The sequence below is a fragment of the Ranitomeya imitator genome, chromosome 2 (assembly GCF_032444005.1).
Source record: "Ranitomeya imitator isolate aRanImi1 chromosome 2, aRanImi1.pri, whole genome shotgun sequence".
Classification (NCBI taxonomy): Eukaryota; Metazoa; Chordata; class Amphibia; order Anura; family Dendrobatidae; genus Ranitomeya; species Ranitomeya imitator.
Window position 1 is genome coordinate 353,031,663 of NC_091283.1, and position 23,656 is coordinate 353,055,318.

At 45.5% G+C, this 23,656-nt stretch overlaps 1 pseudogene; it reads left to right on the forward strand.

The window, feature by feature from the left end:
- Window positions 1-23,656, forward strand: part of LOC138666557 (zinc finger protein 850-like) — a 141,290-nt pseudogene that overhangs the window by 65,384 nt on the left and 52,250 nt on the right.

Sequence of the window (23,656 nt, forward strand, 5' to 3'; positions counted from 1 at the left end):
AGTTTGTCTCTGTTCAGCGAATATCACAAAAACAATATTTGCTGCTGATCGTAATCGGAACCGAATTTTGAAAAATTTGCTCTAACAATCCAAAATGGGATGACCAAGAGGGTTGAACTCTCCATTTCTTAAGGCGTATAGGGTAGAAAATTTTGGTTTTATCCGTGGCAATGAGTGACCAGATACAAGACATGGTAAATACTGTAGTGCAGAGGTAATAATACAGTGGGGCAAAAAAGTATTTAGTCAGTCAGCTATAGTGCAAGTTCCACCACTTAAAAAGATGAGAGGCGTCTGTAATTTACATCATAGGTAGACCTCAACTATGGGAGACAAACTGAGAAAAAAAAATCCAGAAAATCACATTGTCTGTTTTTTTAACATTTTTTTTGCATATTATGGTGGAAAATAAGTATTTGGTCAGAAACAAACAATCAAGAGTTCTGGCTCTCACAGACCTGTAACTTCTTCTTTAAGAGTCTCCTCTTTCCTCCACTCATTACCTGTAGTAATGGCACCTGTTTAAACTTGTTATCAGTATAAAAAGACACCTGTGCACACCCTCAAACAGTCTGACTCCAAACTCCACTATGGTGAAGACCAAAGAGCTGTCATAGGACACCAGAAACAAAATTGTAGCCCTGCACCAGGCTGGGAAGACTGAATCTGCAATAGCCAACCAGCTTGGAGTGAAGAAATCAACAGTGGGAGCAATAATTAGAAAATGGAAGACATACAAGACCACTGATAATCTCCCTCGATCTGGGGCTCCACGCAAAATCCCACCCCGTGGGGTCAGAATGATCACAAGAACGGTGAGCAAAAATCCCAGAACCACGCGGGGGGACCTAGTGAATGAACTGCAGAGAGCTGGGACCAATGTAACAAGGCCTACCATAAGTAACACACTATGCCACCATGGACTCAGATCCTGCAGTGCCAGACGTGTCCCATTGCTTAAGCCAGTACATATCCGGGCCCGTCTGAAGTTTGCTAGAGAGCATTTGGATGATCCAGAGGAGTTTTGGGAGAATGTCCTATGGTCTGATGAAACCAAACTGGAACTGTTTGGTAGAAACACAACTTGTCGTGTTTGGAGGAAAAAGAATACTGAGTTGCATCCATCAAACACCATACCTACTGTAAAGCATGGTGGTGGAAACATCATGCTTTGGGGCTGTTTCTCTGCAAAGGGGCCAGGACGACTGATCCGGGTACATGAAAGAATGAATGGGGCCATGTATTGTGAGATTTTGAGTGCAAACCTCCTTCCATCAGCAAGGGCATTGAAGATGAAACGTGGCTGGGTCTTTCAACATGACAATGATCCAAAGCACACCGCCAGGGCAACGAAGGAATGGCTTCGTAAGAAGCATTTCAAGGTCCTGGAGTGGCCTAGCCAGTCTCCAGATCTCAAACCTATAGAAAACCTTTGGAGGGAGTTGAAAGTCCGTGTTGCCAAGCGAAAATCCAAAAACATCACTGCTCTAGAGGAGATCTGCATGGAGGAATGGGCCAACATACCAACAACAGTGTGTGGCAACCTTGTGAAGACTTACAGAAAACGTTTGACCTCTGTCATTGCCAACAAAGGATATATTACAAAGTATTGAGATGAAATTTTGTTTCTGACCAAATACTTATTTTCCACCATAATATGCAAATAAAATGTTAAAAAAACAGACAATGTGATTTTCTGGATTTTTTTTTCTCAGTTTGTCTCCCATAGTTGAGGTCTACCTATGATGTAAATTACAGACGCCTCTCATCTTTTTAAGTGGTGGAGCTTGCACTATTGCTGACTGACTAAATACTTTTTTGCCCCACTGTATATCTCAGGAGATCAAAACGCATAGTCAAAACTGGTGAGGGTACTTCTATGGGGAGAGTGATAAAAAAGATCACATCTTTACTAAAAAGATAAATTAAATATATGTTAAAGATGCATGCACTGCTCATTGAGAAGGCTACAATATTTGATTTAAAGGGGTTTTCCCACATTCAAAAAATAAAGCCCATTGTTTCTTATGTGCAAAGTTTAAATGTCTAAATGCATGTAATGCTTTTCACTAGTTACCCCACAAAGTTCTTTGTTGTTGTTGTTGTTGGGTGTTTTTACCTACTTACTACTGGTTATGTCCACCATTAGCTTTGAAGATGTTGGTTGGGCAAGTGCAGTGAGAGCCAAAATGCTTTTATAACAGGTGCATTGTTGGTCCTTTGTCACTGTACTGTGTGAGCATGGGCAATGCTATTTATACACTGCCTTGCTCAGCAGCTCCTCAGTAGGGTATTAATCTGGTCTTCTTACATGTGAGGAAGGAATAACGGTGTTCCACTACAACCATCGTGCTGGGATTCACCATCTATATTGTTCTTATACCACATTGAAGAACCAGTGCCAGGGGAAAACAGTAAAAAGGAGGAGCACTTCAGAGTGCAGGCTCATGTGTGTACCCTTTTAATAAACTATTACAAATGGTTGATTTATGGAAGTTCTTACTTTGTATCTGATGTGTACGGAGCTGAGCTTTTCTTGTACTGATTATATGGAAAGGAGCTATGCATGTATGATGTGTAAGGTAAATAAAACGCAATAGGGTCTTATCCAAGTAACCCAAAGGAAAGAAAGAGGTAATTGCCCTCAACTTATAGGATTGTGTGTGGCACAATCGCTAAAAAAACTGTAGTCCAGATGCTACAGCTTCCATACAGTATCCGAAAAAAAATGTCATGGTAATGGAAGCATTCTGTATGGTTGTCCTAAAGAAGGAGTCTGTGTGACTCTGAAACGCGTTGACAATAAACCAGCATTGTATACCCAATTGTGGATGTAATTTTTCCAGTAAGCGCAGAATACTTCCATTACCCTCGGATTATTTTTTTTCTATGTGTAAGGAGTAGAGCTCGGCATGTACAGAGTGGAATTGTGTGTATAATGTGAACACAGTTGAGTTGTATGTGAACAATGCGAATGGAATGGAACCGAGTGGATGTGTGTGTATATGGTTTGTATGGAAAATACTTGTATATGTACGAAGCGGCACCTGTGCCGTGGAGTACTCGGTACCGGGTCTGGTCTTAAAGGGGATGTCACGGTGGCTGCCACCCGGTCCGTGGCTCTGGGCGCCCAATTAACCCCTTCATGACCCAGCCTATTTTGACCTTAAAGACCTGGCCGTTTTTTGTAATTCTGACCAGTGTCCCTTTATGAGGTAATAACTCAGGAACGCTTCAAGGAATCCTAGCGGTTCTGAGATTGTTTTTTCGTGACATATTGGGCTTCATGTTAGTGGTAAATTTAGGTCAATAATTTTTGCGTTTATTTGTAAAAAAAAATGGAAATTTGGCTAAAATTTTGAAAATTTAGTAATTTTCAAATTTTGAATTTTTATTCTGTTAAACGAGAGAGTTATGTGACCCAAAATAGTTAATAAATAACATTACCCACATGTCTACTTTACATCAGCACAATTTTGGAACCAAAATTCTTTTTTGCTAGGAAGTTATAAGGGTTAAAATTTGACCAGCGATTTCTCATTTTTACAGCAAAATTTACAAAACCATTTTTTTTTAGGAACCACCTCACATTTGAAGTCAGTTTGAGGGGTCTAGATGGCTGAAAATACCCAAAAGTGACACCATTCTAAAAATGGCACCCCTCAAGGTACTCAAAACCACATTCAAGAAGTTTATTAACCCTTCAAGTGCCTCACAGCAGCAGAAGCAACATGTAAGCAAAAAATGAACATTTAACTTTTTAGTCACAAAAATGATGTTTTAGCGGCAATTTTTTTATTTTCCCAAGGGTAAAAAGAGAAACTGGACACCAAAAGTTATTGTACAATTTGTACGGAGTACACCGATACCCCATATGTGGGGGGGGGACCACTATTTGGGCGCACGACAGGGCTCGGAAGGGAAGGAGCGCCATTTGACTTTTTCAATGAAAAATTGGCTCCAATCTTTAGCGGACACCATGTCGCGTTTGGAGAGCCCCTGTGTGCCTAAACATTGGAGCTCCCCCACACGTGACCCCATTTTGAAAACTAGACCCCCCCCCCCAAGGAGCTTATCTAGATGCATAGTGAGCACGTTGAACCCCCAGGTGCTTCACAAATTGATCCGTAAAAATGAAAAAGTACTTTTTTTTCACAAAACATTTCTTTTAGCCTCAATTTTTCATTTTCACATGGGTAACAGGATAAAATGGATCCTAAAATGTGTTGGGCAATTTCTCCTGAGTACACTGATACCTCACATGTGGGGGTAAACCACTGTTTGGGCACACGGTAGGGCTCAGAAGGGAAGGAGCGCCATTTGACTTTTTGAATGAAAAATTAGCTCCAATCGTTAGCGGTCACCATGTCGCGTTTGGAGAGTCCCTGTGTGCCTAAACATTGGAGCTTCCCCACATGTGACCCCATTTTAGAAACTAGACCCAAGGAACTAATCTAGATGTGTGGTGACCACTTTAAACCCTCATGTGCTACACAGAAGTTTACAACGCAGAGCCGTGAAAATAAAAAAATCATTTTTCTTTCCTCAAAAATTGTTTTAGCAAGCAATTTTTTATTTTCACAAGGGTAACAGGAGAAATTGGACCCCAATAATTGTTGCCCAGTTTGTCCTGAGTATGCTGGTACCCCACATGTGGGGGTAAACCACTGTTTGGGCGCACGTCGGGGCTCGGAAGGGAGGGTGTTGTGAATTCTGCTCTTGGGTTCCCTCCAGTGGTTGTAAGTGGGAATGCAGTTGTCTCTGAGTCACAGTCCTGGCCAGGTGTATCTGCTAATTGCTGTTCGGACTGGGATATTTAAGTGTGCAGGATTCATTAGCCCTTGCCAGTTGTCAATGTTTCTTTGGAAGTATTGGATCTCTGCCTGGCCTCACCTGCTTAGCTGCCAGTTCAGCAAAGATAAATGTCTGTTCCTTTTTCTGAAGCACACTTGCTGTGTGCTTATTTTCAGTGCTGATCTTTTGTTTCTATTTGTCCAGCTTAGACTGTGTCAGCTGTTTTTCTCAGTCTGGTTGGATTCTCTGGAGTTGCAGTTATACTCTCCACGTCTTTAGTTAGATGGTGGAGTTTTTGTATTTTCTGCTGTGGATATTTTGGAAGGGTTTTAATACTGACCGCACAGAACTCTGTCCTGTCCTTTTCTATTTAGCTAGAAGTGGCGTCCTTTGCTAAGCCTGTTTTCTGCCTGCGTGTATCTTTTCCTCTCCAACTCACAGTCAATATTTGTGGGGGGCTGCCTATCCTTTGGGGGTCTACTCTGAGGCAAGATAGTTTTTCTATTTCCATCTTTAGGGGTATTTAGTCCTCCGGCTGTGTTGAGGTGTCTAGGTTTTGTTAGGTACACCCCACAGCTACTTCTAGTTGCGGTGATAAGATCAGGGTTTGCGGTCAGTATAAGTTACCACCTACTCCAGAGAAGGTTTTCATGCTGTTCCAAGGCCACCTGATCATAACAGGAGGGAGCACCATATGACTTTTTGAATGCAAGATTGACTGGAATCAATGGTGGTGCCATGTTGCGTTTGGAGACCCCTGATGTGCCGTAACAGTGGAAACCCCTCAATTCTAACTCCAACAGTAACCCCAACACACCCCTAACCCTAATCCCAACTCTAGCCATAACCCTAATCACAACCCTAACCCCAGCACACTCCTAACCACAACCCTAACCCCAACACACCCCTAACCCTAATCCCAACCCTAATCCTAACCCTAATCCCAACCCTAACCCCAACACACCCCTAACCATAACCCTAACCACAGCCTAATTTTAACCCTATTTCCAACCCTAGCCCTAATTCCAACCCTAACCCTAAGGCTATGTGCCCACGTTGCGGATTCGTGTGAGATTTTTCCGCACCATTTTTGAAAAATCCGCAGGTAAAAGGCACTGCATTTTACCTGCGGATTTACCGTGGATCCAGTGTTTTTTGTGCGGATTTCACCTGTGGATTCCTATTGAGGAACAGGTGTAAAATGCTGCGGAATCCGCACAAAGAATTGACATGCTGCGGAAAATACAACGCAGCGTTTCCGCGCGGGATTTTCCGCACCATGGGCACAGCGGATTTGGTTTTCCATAGGCTTACATGGTACTGTAAACCTGATGGAAAACTGCTACGAATCCGTAGCAGCCAATCTGCTGCGGATCTGCAGCCAAATCTGCTGCAGATCCGCAGCCAAATCCGCACCGTGCGCACAAAGCCTAATTCTAACCCTGACCCTAGTTCTAACCCTAATTCTAGCCGTAACCCTAACCCTAAGGCCAGGTTCACGTTGCGCTAGCAGCAGCCCGTTCAGCACATACGCTAACGGGCTGCTGCTAGCGCAAGTGCCGACGTTTGCATCGCGCTAGCGCAGATAGAGCATCTGCTAGCTCTTTCTGCGCTAGCAGTGACGGACCCGGAAATGCTGCAACCCGCGTCTCTGGGTCCGTCACTCAATGACGGCACATCCCTAGCGTACGCCCATTGTGGGCGTGCGCTAGTGATGCGTCCGACATTGCTGTCAATGGCGACCATAACTGACTACGTTACACCGCGTTTATGCCGTGGTGAAACGTAGTCCGTCTAATGGACTGCTTAGACGCAGTGTGAACTAACCCTAACCCTAGTGGGGAAAGAAAAAAAAATTTTTTCTTTATTTTTTTTTGTCCCTACCTATGGGGGTGATAAAGGGGGGGTTTATTTATTATTTTTTTATTTTGATCGCTGTGATAGAACCTATCACAGCGATCAAAATGTACCTGCAACGAATCTGCCGGCTGGCAGATTCGGCGGGCGCACTGCGCATGCGCCCGCCATTTTGGAAGATGGCGGCGCCCATCGAACAGAAGGACGGACACCGGGAGGGACACAGGTCGGTAAGTATGAGAGGGGGGTGATCGGACAGCGGGGGGGCGGACAGGAGGACGGAGGGGAGCGGAGGAGAGCATTTGACAAGACGGAGGACTGGAGGGGAGGCGATCGGTGGCGGTGGGGGGGTCAGATCATGATCTCCAGCCATGGCTGATGCTATTGCAGCATCAGCCATGGCTGGATTGTAATATTTCACCAATTTTCATTGGTGAAATATTACTATCGCTCTGATTGAAAGTGAAAGTGAAACGTCACTTTCAACAGCCAGTCAGAGCGATCGAAGCCCCTGGGCTAAAGTACCACTCCCCCTGTCCCTGCAGGCCGGGTGATATTACAGTTAACCCTTTCACCCGGCCTGCAGGAGCCCAATCCGGCCATGACGCATATGCTGCGTCACAGGTCGGATTGGCACAGGTTTTCATGACGCATACGGTGCGTCAAAGGTCGGGAAGGGGTTAAAGGGGAAAGGTCTTTTAAGGGGAATTATAGCATAAAGTCTATTGTTCGTGATGCCACCTGTGGTGTTCGGTCAGTAGGGACCGACGCTGCTTAAAGGGGTCCTCTGTGGCGATGGTATGCAGCTAGATGGTAAAGCTTCCCACAGGTGAAGCTAGGTTCCCAGGGCTTCCCAGGTGTAGGGCACTGATGGTGTGGTGGTGGTGTTGCAAAGAACGAAGACACAGGTTTGCAGTCTTTACCTGGTTTACTGATGTCGGCAGTCCTCAGTCCAGGGTACCAAGTGCAGGGGTAGCCGTGGTCCAGCCAGCTTGGAGGCAATTAGGGGATTCCTCCCCCAGGTGAGGTCCGTAAGCCTTTCCTACTTGCGCTATGCTAGATGGCGAGGTCCCTGCTGCTTGAGGCTTGTTGCAAAGTCCCCTGTCCTGAGACAGATGTCTGTATGATAGGCAGTTTGAGCTGTTTTATAGGGTCTCTATCACGACCCGGGCTCTCGGGTTACTGCTTCACCTCAGACTTGATGCCGGCAATTGACATACAGTCCTATGTCCTACAGTTCTGTCGCGCGAACTGGAGAACAACATGACCTCGGGCTCCTGGTTTCTGCGCTCTGTCTCTGAGGGTGTCCTGCTGTTCATCTGCTGTGCCTCTTCCTCCACTGTGCTCCTTCCCTCTAAGCTCCTCCACAGTTCAACTCCTCACGTTATCTCTCTTTCCAAGGGTTGCAGCTCCCACGTGGCTGCTCGGCTCCTACATCTGCTCCAGACGTCCTTCTCTCACTCTCTCCTCAGACTGTTCTTACTCCTCCAGACCAGGAAGCTTATAGCTACCAACAAGTTACAATAAGACATGCAAAAACATTTTTGGAAATGCATTTCAACAAGTTAACTTAGACATCCCTTTATGGGAGGTGTGGTTCTTGAATGTTGCATAAACAATAACATACAGTCATGGCCAAAAGTATTGACACCCCTGCAATTCTGTCAGATAATACTCAGTTTTTTCCTGAAAATGATTGCAAACACAAATTACTTGATATTATTATCTTCATTTAATTTGTCTTAAATGAAAAAACACGAAAAAAATTGTCCTAAAGCCAAATTGGATATAATTCCACACCAAACATAAAAAAGGGGGTGGACAAAAGTATTGGCACTGTTGGAAAAATCATGTGATGCTTCTCTAATTTGTGTAATTAACAGCACCTGTAACTTACCTGTGGCACCTAACAGGTGTTGGCAATAACTAAATCACACTTGCAGCCAGTTCACATGGATTAAAGTTGACTCAACCTCTGTCCTGTGTCCTTGTGTGTACCACATTGAGCATGGAGAAAAGAAAGAAGACCAAAGAACTGTCTGAGGACTTGAGAAACCAAATTGTGAGGAAGCCTGAGCAATCTCAAGGCTACAAGTCCATCTCCAAAAACCTGAATGTTCCTGTTGCTACCGTGCGCAGTGTCATCAAGAAGTGTAAAGCCCATGGCACTGTGGCTAACCTCCCTAGATGTGGACGGAAAAGAAAAATTGACAAGAGATTTCAACGCAAGATTGTGTGGATGTTGGATATAGAACCTCGACTAACATCCAAACAAGTTCAAGCTGCCCTGCAGTCCGAGGGTACAACAGTGTCAACCCGTACTATCCGTCGGCATCTGAATGAAAAGGGACTGTATGGTAGGAGACCCAGGAAGACCCCACTTCTTACCCCGAGACATAAAAAAGCCAGGCTGGAGTTTGCCAAAACTTACCTGAAAAAGCCTAATACGTTTTGGAAGAATGTTCTCTGGTCAGATGAGACAAAAGTAGAGCTTTTTGGGCAAAGGCATCAACATAGAGTTTACAGGAGAAAAAAAAAGGCATTCAAAGAAAAGAACACTGTCCCTACAGTCAAACATGGTGGAGGTTCCCTGATGTTTTGGGGTTGCTTTGCTGCCTCTGGCACTGGACTGCTTGACCGTGTGCATGGCATTATGAAGTCTGAAGACTACCAACAGCATAATGTAGGGCCCAGTGTGAGAAAGCTGGGTCTCCCTCAGAGGTCATGGGTCTTCCAGCAGGACAATGACCCAAAACACACTTCAAAAAGCATTAGAAAATGGTTTGAGAGAAAGCACTGGAGACTTCTAAGGTGGCAGGCAATGAGTCCAGACCTGAATCCCATAGAACACCTGTGGAGAGATCTAAAAATGGCAGTTTGGAGAAGGCACCCTTCAAATATCAGGGACCTGGAGCAGTTTGCCAAAGAAGAATGGTCTAAAATTCCAGAAGAGCATTGTAAGAAACTCATTGATGGTTACCGGAAGCGGTTGGTCGCAGTTATTTTGGCTAAAGGTTATGCAACCAAGTATTAGGCTGAGGGTGCCAATACTTTTGTCTGGCCCATTTTTGGAGTTTTGTGTGAAATGATCAATGTTTTGCTTTTTGCTTCATTCTCTTTTGTGTTTTTTCATTTAAGACAAATTAAATGAAGATAATAATAACAAAGAATTTGTGATTGCAATCATTTTCAGGAAGAAAATGAGTATTATCTGACAGAATTGCAGGGGTGTCAATACTTTTGACCATGACTGTAAGTGCACACAGGTAATAGTGCAAATATTTATATACAAAGGCGTATTGACCAGTCCTGGTCTCCGCTACGCCATACGTTTCTGCCTGATAAAGCAAAACAAGATAAACAAGGCCCTACCCATGCCGGCAAAGTGGGTAGAACCAGAGTGCACCTGAGGGTGCCAACTATTTACTAGGAAGTTCTCAGGTAATTATTGTCCATTACCCTATTGTCTCTTTAACTGTAAAGGAAGCATCAAATAAACGTTATTTACATTACTTTCACGCAGGTGAATGTCTCTTTAATTATTCTTCCAGGACAGGTCCTGGTGTGCACAGCTTCCTGACTGGGGAAGTCTTTTGGCAGATGTCACAACTGGTGACACAGTAGGAAACAGTCTATCAGTAGGAATTTGTGTAGCCTGGGTATACATTCCACTTTCAGTGGCTACACGGATATGGATTTGCTGTCCTGAGCACCTTTTCACAGGCAGGGCATAGCATCCTGATTTTAATGGTCCTCTGCAGGTTTAGCTGTGCGGGACTTGGTTTTTGCTAGTATATCCGCACGGTTAGCTGCTGTATGGGCCTCTACTGGGAATCCCATAAGGTCAGTTTTTGGGTGTTTTCAAGCGTATGGCTTCTTTTGGTCTGTACGCCTTCAGGGGTGATGATTCAAGTGTCATTGGGTCAGTTAAATCATGTCTGAAGTCTGTCATGTTATGCCAGGTTACGGTAACGGTGACTATCTGTCCAGGCGTTAAGGTTGGGGGTGCTAGGGGTCCCACCAGGGTCTCTTCAGCTACTGGGTCAGTTTGCGTACCTGTCTCTCCGGTGCCGGTATCCTCCTCCACCGCTGCTATGGTCAGATGCGCTGCTCGCAGGGCCTGGTGCTGCGTGTTGTCGTCTCCGTTGGCAGCGTCTCACTTTCCAGGTGCAGGATCCGGGTCTTTCGTCGGTGCCACCATCTTTTTCAGCAGTGCCGCGCTTTCTGGCTCCGCTGGGGTTGTGAGCACTGGTGGTAAGTTTTGTTAACGTGCGGTCATCATCTTTTTGATCAGGGACTTCCATGTGGTCACCACTGTCATCTGTGTCCGCTGAAGTCTTTGGGTCAGCTCCTCCATTTCCGCGGCGAGGAGCTCTGGATCCATGGTGGTCGTCAGGTCTGGGGTTTCTTGTGGCTGCTGACCGGGGACACCTCCTCTGGTGTCTGCATGTCCCAGCGGCTTTCCACTGCGGTCCGCCAATGCAGTTATCGGGTAGCGTGCAGCCATGCTGCGGCCACTCTTTCCCGCATCTTCCTCCTTTCCTCCATTTTTCGTGGGCGTTCTTTTTTCCACTTTCCCACTGGCCATCTCCGGGGCGTATCCGTCCTCCATGACTGACATATTTTGCTTGCATCAAAGTCACTGTAGTGGGTGGGCATGATCTTCGCGACGCTCTGCTGGGCCTGCCCACGATGGCACGCCCTTCATTTCCTGCGCTCCTCGTGGTTCTATAATGGCTGCAATTCACAATTAAGTCTCTCAGCACAACACAGTCTCTTAGGCGCACATGACCGGATTTTTCAGGTCAGTCCATCCTATTCATGACGCCAAGTTGAGTCGCCAGCCTCAGCCGTGGGCTACTGGGTCCGGTCTTAAAGGGGATGTCACGGTGGCTGTGGCCCTGGGCGCCCAATTATAGGGGAAAGGTCTTTTAAGGGAAATTGTAGCCTAAAGTCTATTGTTCGTGATGCCACCTGTTGTGTTCGGTCTGTAGGGACCGACGCTGCTTAAAGGAGTCCTCTGGGGCGATGGCATGCAGCTAGATGGTAACGCTTCCCACAAGTGAAGCGGGGTCCCCAGGGCTTCCCAGTTGTAGGGCACCGATGGTGTAGTGATGGTGTTGCAAAGAACGAGGACACAGGTTTGCAGTCTTTACCTGGTTTACTGATGTTAGCAGTCCTCAGTCCAGGGTACCAAGTGATGGGGTAGCTGTGATCTGGCCGGCTTGGAGGCAGTAGGGGTTCCACCCCCAGGTGAGGTCCATAAGCTTTTCCAACTTGCGCTATGCTAGATGGCGAGATTCCTGCTGCTTGAAGCTTGTTGCAAAGTCCCCTCTCTCCTGTCCTGAGACAGATGTCTGTACGATAGGAGTTCGAGCCGTTTTATAGGGTCTCTATCACGAACCGGGCTGTCAGGTTACTGCTTCACCTCAGACTTGATGCAGGCAATTGACATACAGTCCTAAGCCCTCTAGTTCTGTCGCGTGTCCTGGAGAACAACACGACCTTGGGCTCCCGGTCCCTGGTTTCTGCGCTCTGGCTCTGAGGGTGTCCTTCTGCTGTTCCCCTGACGAGCCTCTTCCTTCATTGTGCTCCTTCCCTCTAAGCTCATCCACAATTCAACTCCTCATGTTATCTCTTTCCAGGGGTTGCAGCTCCCACGTGGCTGCTCGGCCCCTATGTCTGCTCCAGACGTTCTTCTCTCACTCTCTCCTCAGACTGTCCTAACTCCTCCTCCAGACCAGGAAGCTTATAGCTAAAGGCCCCTTCACATTTAGCGACGCTGCAGCGATACCGACAACGATCCGAATCGCTGCAGCGTCGCTGTTTGGTCGCTGGAGAGCTGTCACACAGACCGCTCTCCAGCGACCAACGATGCCGGTAACCAGGGTAAACATCGGGTAACTAAGCGCAGGGCCGCGCTTAGTAACCCGATGTTTACCCTGGTTACCATGCTAAAAGTAAAAAAAAACAAACACTAGATACTTACCTACAGCCGTCTGTCCTCCAGCGCTGCGCTCTGCTTCTCTGCTCTCCTCCTGTACTGTCTGGGAGCTGGAAAGCAGAGCGGTGACGTCACCGCTCTGCTTTCCGGCTCACAGCCAGTACAGGAGGAGTGCAGAGCACAGCGCTGGAGGACAGACAGCGGTAGGTAAGTATCTAGTGTTTGTTTTTTTTTACTTTTAGCATGGTAACCAGGGTAAACATCGGGTTACTAAGCGCGGCCCTGCGCTTAGTTACCCGATGTTTACCCTGGTTACCAGTGAAGACATCGCTGGATCGGTGTCACACACGCCGATCCAGCGATGTCAGCAGGGAGTCCAGCGACGAAATAAAGTTCTGGACTTTATTCAGCGACCAACGATCTCCCAGCAGGGGCCTGATCGTTGGTCGCTGTCACACATAACGATTTAATTAACGATATCGTTGCTACGTCACAAATAGCAACGATATCGTTAACAATATCGTTATGTGTGAAGGTACCTTAAGGGAAGCCACCTGAATCTGTGCCTGATCTCCCCCTTCTGGCCTGGATTTGGAATATGTTGAATGCGAGTGCCTTACCTGGTAAAGAGAATCCTCATTGCCTCCAAGCGTGATATCACCCTCCGCGAAGGGAAGGCAGCATCACTGTAACCGGTAATCTGGGGTGTTACACGTAGAGTATATGATGTGTACAGAGTGGAGCTGTGCATGTACTATGTGTTCGGTTCAAAGCTACGTACTTCTATCACTTTGTTATATATGATGTAATGAAAGCTTTGTTATCTGGTTGTGATTCTATCTAGTAAACCAACAGCCCCAATTCATAAAAATGATTACGCCAGAATTCTGGCATAAATCATTTGAAAAAGTCACTGATTTTTTTGTTCTAAAAGAGTGTTATGCAACAATGTTGTGACTTTTGGCATTGTCATGCTAGTTTTGACTAGTTGCACCAAAATGAGCAAAACTGGGGTAGGTGCGATGCCAAAGCTTGTCTAGTTCATGATGACCTGAGCTGTTACTTATTCCAGAAATTTTATTACTGTTCCCGACTGGAATAATATTTGTGTAGAGGCTTTTATCAGACGCTCCTGATTTATTAAGAGGCTTCTTAGTACCTCCGAGTTCAGAACCCCCGCTTTGATGCAGGCTCCGTTGGTGAGCCCGCATCAAAGCCGGGACATGTCAGCTGTTTGAACAGCCTGCAATAGCGGCGGTTGGAATCGCGATTCACCCACCGCTATTAACTAGTTAAATGCCGCTGTCAAATGCTGACAGCGGCATTAAACTGGTGCTTCCGGCCATCAAGCCAGAAATAAGCACATCACTGACCCCGTCACATGATCGGAGGTCAGCAATGCGTCGGCATGACAACCAGAGGTCTATTGAAGACCTCTATGGTTGTTGATGCCGGCTTGCTGTGAGTGCCACCCTGTGGTTGGCGCTTATAGCAAGCCTGAATTTCAGCTACATAGGAGCGATCTGAGCATTGCTCCTATGCAGCGGAGCCGATCGAGTTGTGCCTGCTTCTAGCCTCCCATGGAGGTAATTGAAGCATTGCAAAAGTTTAACCCCTTAGTGACAGAGCCAATTTGGTACTTAATGACCAAGCCAATTTTTACAATTCTGACCACTGTCACTTTGTTAGGTTATAACTCTGGAACGCTTCAACGGATCCCGCTGATTCTGAGATTGTTTTTTCGTTACATATTGTACTTCATGTTAGTGGTAACATTTCTTTGATATTACTTGCGATTATTTATGAAAAAAACAGAAATATGACGAAAATTTTTAAAATTTTGCAATTTTCAAACTTTGTATTTTTATGCCCTTAAATCAGAGAGATATGTCATGAAAAATAGTTAATAAATAACATTTCCCACATATCTACTTTACATCAGCACAATTTTGGAACCAAAATTTTTTTTTGTTAGGGAGTTATAAGGGTTAAAAGTTGACCAGCAATTTCTCATTTTTACAACACCATTTTTTTTTAGGGACCACATCACATTTGAAGTCATTTTGAGGGGTCTATATGATAGAAAATAATGAAGTGTGACACCATTCTAAAAACTGCACCCCTCAAGGTTCTCAAAACCACATTCAAGAAGTTTATTAACCCTTTACGGGCTTCACAGGAACTGAAACAATGTAGAAGGAAAAAATGAACATTTAACTTTTTTTTGCAAACATCCTAATTCAGAACCACTTTTTTTATTTTCACATGTGTAAAAACAGAAATGTAACCATAAATTTTGTTATGCAATTTCTCCTGAATACGCCAATACCCCATATGTGGGGGTAAACCACTTTTTGGGCGCACCGCAGAACTTGGAAGTGAAGGAGCGCCGTTAGACTTTTTCAATGCAGAATTGGCTGGAATTGAGATCGGACGCCATGTCACGTTTAGAGAGCCCCTGATGTGCCTAAACATTGAAACCCCCCACAAGTGACACCATTTTGGAAACTAGACCCCTTAAGGAACTTATCTAGATGTGTGGTGAGCACTTTGAACCCCCAAGTGCTTCACAGAAGTTTATAACGTAGAGCCGTGAAAAAAAAAATCGCTTTTGTTTACACAAAAATGATCTTTTCGCCCACAAATTCTTATTTTCCCAAGGGTAACAGGAGAAATTAGACCAAAAAAGTTGTTGTGCAATTTCTCCTGAGTATGTCGACACCCAATATGTGGGGGTAAACCACTGTTTGGGTGCACCGCAGAGCTTGGAAGAGAAGGAGTGCCATTTTACTTTTTCAATGTAGAATTGGCTGGAATTGAGATTGGACGCCATGTCGCGTTTGGAGAGCCCCTGATGTGCCTAAACATTGAAACCCCCCACAAGTGACACCATTTTGGAAACTAGACCCCTTAAGGAACTTATCTACATGTGTGGTGAGCACTTTGAACCCCCATGTGCTTCACAGAAGTTTATAACGTAGAGCCGTGAAAAAAAAAATCGCGTTTTTTCTACAAAAATGATCTTTTTGCCCCAAAATTTTTATTTTCACAAGGGTACCAGGAGAAATTAGACCACAAAAGTTGTTGTGCAATTTCTCCTGAGTACGCCGATACCCAACATGTGGCGGTAAACAACTGTTTGGGCGCACAGCAGAGCTTGGAAGAGAAGGAGTGCTGTTTTACTTTTTCAATGTAGAATTGTCTGGAATTGAGATCGGACGCCATGTAGCGTTTGGAGAGCCCCTGATGTGCCTAAACAGTAGAAATCCCCCACAAGTGACCCCATTTTGGAAACTAGACCCCCCAAGGAACTTATCTAGATGTGTGGTGAGAACTTTGAATGCCCAAGTGCTTCACAGAAGTTTATAATGCAGAGTCGTGAAAATAAAAAATATTTTTTTTTCCACAAAAAAGATTTTTTTAGCCCCCAAGTTTTTATTTTCACAAGGGTAACAAGAGAAATTGGACCCCAAAAGTTGTTGTCCAATTTGTCCTGAGTATGCTGCTACCCCATATGTGGGGGTAAACCACTGTTTGGGCGCACGGCAGAGCTCGGAAGGGAAGGAGCGCCGTTTTGGAATGCAGACTTTGATAGAATGGTCTGTGGGCGTTATGTTGCGATTGCAGAGCCCCTGATGTACCTAAACAGTAGTAACCCCCAAGTGACCCCATTTTGGAAACTAGACCCCCCAAGGAACTTATCTAGATGTGTGGTGAGAACTTTGAATGCCCAAGTGCTTCACAGAAGTTTAGAATGCAGAGTCAAGAAAATAAAACATTTTTTTTTCCACAAAAAAGATATTGTAGCCCCCAAGTTTTTATTTTCACAAGGGTAACAGGAGAAATTGGACCACTAAAGTTGTTGTCCAATTTATCCCGAGTACGCTGATACCCCGTATGTGGGGGTAACCCACTGTTTGGGCGCACGGCAGAGCTCAGAAGGGAGGGAGCACCATTTGACTTTTTGAGTGTTTGGAGACCCCCTGATGTACCTAAACAGTGGAAACCCCCCAATTCTAGCTCCAACCCTGACCCCAACACACCCCTAACCCTAATCCCAAACTGATCCATAATCCTAGTCACTAACCCTAACGATAATCACAACCCTTACCACAAACCAACCCTAATGTCAACCCTAACCATAACCCTAATCAAAGCCCTAAATCCAACACACCCCTAATCCTAATCTCAACCCTAACCTCAAACCTAACCCTAATCCCAATATACCCCTAATCACAACCCTAACCTTAACCCTAATCCCAAACCTAACCCTAATCCCAAGCGTAACCCTAATGCCAACCCTAACCCTAATACCAACTCTAATCCAAACCCTAATCCCAACTCTAACCCTAAATTTAGCGCCAACCCTAACCCTGAATTTAGCGCCAACCCTAACCCTGAATTTAGCCCTAACCCTAGCCCTAACCCTAGCCCTAACCCTAGCCCTAACCCTAGCCCTAACCCTAGCCCTAACCCTAGCCCTAACCCTAGCCCTAACCCCAGCCCTAACCCTAGCCCTAACCCTAATTTTAGCCCCAACTGCTGTTCTCCTGCCGGCCGGCAGATGGAGACAGATGGCGGGCGCACTGCGCATGCGCCCGCCATGTTCTTTTCGCCGGCGGCCAGGAGGAGCAGCAGGAGGATCCAGGGACACAGGTGAGTATGACGGGGTCCCCGAATCCCCCTATTTCTCTGTCCTCTGATGTGCGATCACATCAGAGGACAGAGAATTACACTTTTTTTTTTTTTTTTTTGCGGTCGCCGGTAAACAGTTAATTACAGGCGATCGCAAAACAGGGGTCGGTAAAACTGACCCCGATCATGTTCTTTGGGGTCTCGGCTACCCCCGGCAGCCGAGACCCCAAAGATTGTCCCGGGGCCGGCCGGCGGGCGCACTGCGCATGCGCCCGCCATTTTGACACGAGGAGCACTGGGGGAGATAGGTAAGTATTGGGGGGCGATCGGGGACCCCTTTTCTCTGTCCTCCGATGTGCGATCACATCGGAGGACAGAGAAATTAAAAAGATCGCGTTTTTTGGTTTTTTTTTGCGATCGCCGGTAAACGGTTAATTACCGGTGATTGCAAATGCGGGGTGGGTAAAAAAAAACCCCGAATCATGTTCTCTGGGTTCTCGGCTACCCCCGACAGCCGAGACCCCGGAAAAAATCCGACTCTGGGGGGCGCTATTCACTTTTTTCACAGCGCCGTTAATTAACGGCGCTGTGGTTTAAGTACCCTTAGCGGCCGCCGTTAAAAGGCATATCGGCGGTCGCTAAGGGGTTAAAAAAGTTTTTAAAAATATGAAAAAAAATATAAAAGCTTTAAATCACCCCCTTTCACCCCATTCAAAATAAAACAATAAAAAAATCAAGCCTACACATATTTGGTATTGTTGCGTTCATAATTTCACGATCTGTCAATTAAAAAAAGGATTAACCTGATCACTAAACGGCGTAGCGAGAAAAAAATTTGAAACACCAGAATTACTTTTTTTGGTCGCCGTGACATTGCATTGAAATGCAATAACGGGCGATCAAAAGAACGTATCTGCACCTAAATGGTATCATTAAAAACGTCAGCTCGGTACGCAAAAAATAAGCCTTCACCCGACCCGAGATCACGAAAAATGGAGACGTTAGGGGTATCGGAAAATTGCGCAATTTTTTTTCTTTTTTTTTAGCAAAGTTTGGAATTTTATTTTACCACTTGGATAAAAAAAAGAGCCTAGACATGTTTGATGTCTGTGAACTCGTACTGACCTGGAGAATCATAATGACAGGTCAGTTTTAGCATTTAGTGAACCTAGCAAAAAAGCCAAACAAAACACAAGTGTGGGATTGCACTTTTTTTGCAATTTCACCGCACTTGGAATTTATTTCCCATTTTCTAGTACATGACATGCTAAAACCAATGATGTCGTTCAAAAGTAGAACTTGTCCCGCAAAAAATAAGCCCTCACATGGCCATATTGACGGAAAATTAAAGTTATGGCACTGGGAAGGAGGGGAGCGAAAAATGAAAATGCAAAAGCGAAATAAGCTAGGGTCATGAAGGGGTAATGAATGAGGTGCATGTGACTTCAACACGCCCTTTCAAGACAAGCATCTATCTTGATGACTCGGGCCATCATGAGTGAGATGTATATCATTTTATCAAAGAAAAACTATCTTTGCAGCTTTCGTTTTGTATTCCTCCTTGAAAAATGAAAGTTGTGCTGTAATTGGTTGCTCTAGCCAACAAAGGCAGTTTTTTTTTTCTTTTAGCCAGTTTTCAGAAGTCTACCTCATTGTGTATCAGAACTTCTACCTCTATGGACCTTTTGTTCTATAACTCTTTCCAAATCCACTTACATCCTGGTTTAAAGATAAAATCCAAAACTGAGAATTCTGAATAGCTAAAAGAAGACCTTGCTTCTTTATGTTCCATACTGTCTTGCTGACCCTGAAAAGCAACCTGATCTTGCAAAGTACAAATGGGTCTAAAAAAATGAAGATTTTTTTCCAAATCAAATGAGGGTTTCAGTTACAAGAAGAAAGCCATGGCCATATGTGTATAAACATGGCACAATGTTGGACATGGGGAGCGAAGGCTGGTCGATGTGGTCTGGGAACACAGGGCTACTATAGCAAATTGTTGGAATAGTTAATGTTGGTGAACATGAAAATTGAATGAAAGAAGGGTCTACCGATCGTATTATGTGTTGATCGTATTATGTGTTATTAACCCATTCTCAAGGTGTGATATATATGTATGTCACAAGTCAGGTCCAGGTGTATGAAGTGGACTCGAGCTGTGCATAATGCCACTAAATGTAGCTTCTAGTATCTGATAGCAGAAATCCCTTACACACCTCGGCTGCTATTAATGAGGTTATCGATGGTTGTCTGAGGAATGTTCTGCCTCACTGAGTGCACTTGGGTACATACAGTAGTGTTCAAAATAATAGCAGTGAATAGTAATATTCAGCTGAGGAGGCATACGCTTTCCTTGTCTCCAACACTGACCATGAGGGAGAGGATCCCACCTTCCTTTATTTTTCCGACTCCTCATCCTCTTCCTCTAGTGATACTGAACCACCACACAGATGTCCCAGAACAGAAACTAAACCAGCGCCCACCGTTGCTGACCCCATATGGACTTCACCTCCTGAAAATTTTGAGCCACTGATTCCTGATTTTGTGGTGCAATCAGGAATCCAATTTCACACCACCAGCCTCAATAGACTTTTTCAAAGGATTTTTCTCTGCAAATTTTGTAAATCTCATGGTGTTGCAAACAAATTTGTACACATCAATTTTTATCCTAAAATCTGACTTCATTTGCCAACTGGACCCCTGTAGATGCCATAGAAATAATGACGTTTTGGGGCCTGTTTCTCCACATGGGGATAGTGAAGAAGCCAGTAATTCAGCAATATTGGAGTGTGGACGTTTTGTATAACACTCCACTGTTCCTCATGGCTATGGCACTGACACGCTTGAAGCCATCCACAAATTCTTGCATTACAGTGATAATGCACAATGTCCTCCCCAAGATAAGCACTTCAGCAACAAGTTTGCTGAGGTGTACCACCCCCAAAGGGACATCGTGAGGATGAGTCCCTAATCCATGTCAAAGGGAGGTTCAAATTCCAGCAATATCTGCGCAGTAAGAGCGCCAGGTATGGAATTAACCTGTACAATCTATGTGAGAGTACTTCAGGGTACACCCACAAGTTTTGAGTTTATGAAGGGAAGGACACCTGGATTCGATCCCATGAATGCCACTCTGTCCTGTGAGTGAGTGAGAAAATTGTGTGGGATTTGGTGCGCCCACTACTATATCAAGGTTATAACCTCTACGTAGCTGACTTTTATACCAGCATCCAATTCTTCAAGTCCCTCTCTGTGCGAGCAACTGCAGCCTTCAGTACTGTCTGCAAAAATCAGAGAGGCCTCTCTAAGATGCTATTTGGGCAGCTGCTTAGAAAGGGTGAGAGCAGAGCTCAATTTATCTTTAACATGCTGGTGGTCAAGGACAAGAGGCATGTCCTTTTATTGACTACCATGCATGGTGATAACAGTACCCACAGCATTGTACGAGATACCTCTGCACAGGTCAGTAAACCACACTACTGTACTGGGTGTGAGGCAGTGACCGGTGTTACCTGTAGGGGTCACTGTGTGTTCCCCCTAGGATGCGCACAGAGGCGTACTGAGGCCATGAGAGTGCATTACAGTCATATGCATAGCTGTGATTGCAATGCAAGGTAAAAGTAAGCGTGGGTCTTGGACATGCTAGTTGTCCAAGGCAGATTTAGGGAAAACCTACTCTGGGGTTTTGTGTTGTGAAACAGACTACAGATGGTAGTGGTGCAGTCTGTTTCATTCCCGGCTAGGGTTTTTCATGTGACCCACGGCTACAGATTCCAGTTAAAAGCCCTGCAGTAAAGGGTCTTGGTGTGTCAAGGTCAGTGTCAGTGTTAGTTTGGTCTGGCACGTGTGCAGAGCAGAAGGCTCTGCAAAGCTTCACCTGTGTGAGGCAACACAGGCAAGAGGAGCTGAAAGGCCTGGCACCCACAGGGTACACGATGTTGTAGTCACCCACAGCAACCGGTCTTGGAGGTAGAGTGTCCTGTGCCCGGCTGTGTTCTGGAGGTGGACTGTCTTGTGCCCGGCGGTACACCGGAGGAGAACTGGTGTGTTTATTGAATGCAATCCAGAGGATATGGTTCCCGGCTGCAATCCAGAGGATATCGTGGGCTGTGTTTTGCTGTGAGTTCAACAGTAAAGAGACTTTTGTTTTGAATTTTGCTGGGTCACTGCCTTATCACTACATGGGGTACAACAAGAACATGGGAGTTCATCTCTCTGATCAAGTCCTCCAACCGTACAGTTGAGCAAAGCCAGGGTGTGGAAAGAGAAGCTGGCCGTGCACATCGTATAAATGGTAGTGTAAAACACCTTTGTGCTATCACAATGTGTAGACCTGACTGGGACTTTCCTTCAGTTCCAGGAAGAAGTGATCAAGACCCTTTAGCAGTCAGGAAGGACCAGGCCCCGATAATTCCAGAGCTGTTGTACCAGGGCAACATTTCAACGGTGAGGCCATCAAACTGCAAAGAGAGTAAGGACACAAAAATGTATGTTACAGAAAGGGGACATGAAAGGACATAATTTATCAGTGTGAAACCTGTCCTGACAAACCTGGTCTTTGTGTGAAAGACTGTTTCAGAGTCTACCACTCATTCATGGACTAATACGACAAATTAATTTCTGCCTTACACAACTCACATATGTCAACCTGACATACACCACTCAGCTCGTATGCCAACCTGATGCACTCTACACTACTCAAGTATGCCAACCTGATGTATAATAATTAACTCACATATGCCACCACATTAAAATAGTCACATAGTAGGAAAACATTAGATAAATTCCAATATTGGGTCATTACTGGGAGAGTTTCCACTGTTTAGGCACATCACAGGCTCTCCAAACGTGACATGATGCCCACAGACTATTTCATCAAAGTCTGCATTTCATAATGTCACTCCTTCCCTTCTGAGCCCTGCCATGCACTCAAACAGTGGTTTTCCTCTACAAATGGGGTATCAGCATACCCAGGAGGAATTTTGCAACAGATTTGGGGGTCCTTTTTCTTCTATTACCCTTGTGAAAATAAAAAAAATGGGGCTAAAATAATTTTTCGGGAAAAAACTTACTGTATTTTTCAGACTATAAGACTCACTTTTTTACCTCAAAAAATGTGGAGGAAATTGGGGGGTTGCATCTTATAGTCTGGATGTCCCCAATCTGGCTGAGGTGGGGAAGCTGCTGAGCAGTGGGTCACAGGCGGCAGGGGCCGGCTGCTGCGGATAACTCCTGTGCCCGTTGCTAAAGAGAACTGAATATTCACTCCATTCCACGCTCATGGGCATGGAAAGGAGTGAATATTCATTTCTCTTTAATAGCCAGCACAGTGTTATCCACAGCAGCTGGCTTCTGGCAGCTGCCCGGCGTTCTAGTGTGCTGGCTAGTTAAAGCAATGAATATTCACTGCATTCCCCACCAATGGCTCGATGAAAGATGCAAGAGTCTGCACCCCAGAAACTCACTCAGCTCTTATGCACACACACTGATTACAAGTAAACAGGTCGTAAGTGAAGATGCTACCTTTAGTAACCATTCAAACCCATTTGTGTCAACTTCTGTGCATGCTATTGTAAGGAGGAGGACCAGGCAGCAGGTGCCTGCATCAGGCTGGGTCCGGAACAGCTGAGGCTGCATCCCATGTAGCCCCGGGGGAAAGTATAGGGGACTGGACAAGCCCTATGATCCGGGGAGAGGGGACATGGCTAAGCCGGGCGGTGAGGAGAATGCGCGCGATGGAACAGTTAGTTTCCCAGCATTAGGGAGAGTGCAGCAGGGTGTGCAGATCTCACTGCACTCAGAACAGCAGTGCCAAGATGTGCCGCCCCCAGGCTTTCCCACGCGCTCCAGAGGGACATTGATGGTAGAGAGCGCCGTGCGCCTGGATAAACTTAGGGCAGCACTCATACGGAGAAGTGTGGGCCGGCTACAGGACACTAAAGTGTGGTTCCCTTTGCTGGACAGGGCGCATCAACCCACGCTTGGTACAGTCACTCCAGCAGCTTGCTTCACTTTGGCTACACAGGCTTATGGACTAGGGGCTCAGTGGGCAGATCCGGAGACCGCCCGTTGGCGCCAGAAGTTGGATCATTAATTGTGGACCCCATCTGAGGACTCTATGCCTGCCGTTGCCGGTACTACAACCCCCATCAGACAGTATACGAACGAGGACCAGCGGAAATCATGATAATTGCTGTTTAAACCTCAGACTGTCGCATTAATCCTTGTTCTTTCCTTATTGCCTGTTTAATGTTTATCAACTCCCTGCGAGGAGATTATTTGCATCCTTACTGTTAAACAATATTGCTAAACCGCATTGCTCTGCAAACACTGTGTACTACATCTCAGCACCTGCTTACACTATCAGGCCAAAATCACCAGGGTATGTGAACTTTTGAACAGGGTCATTTGGGTGTTTTGGGTTGT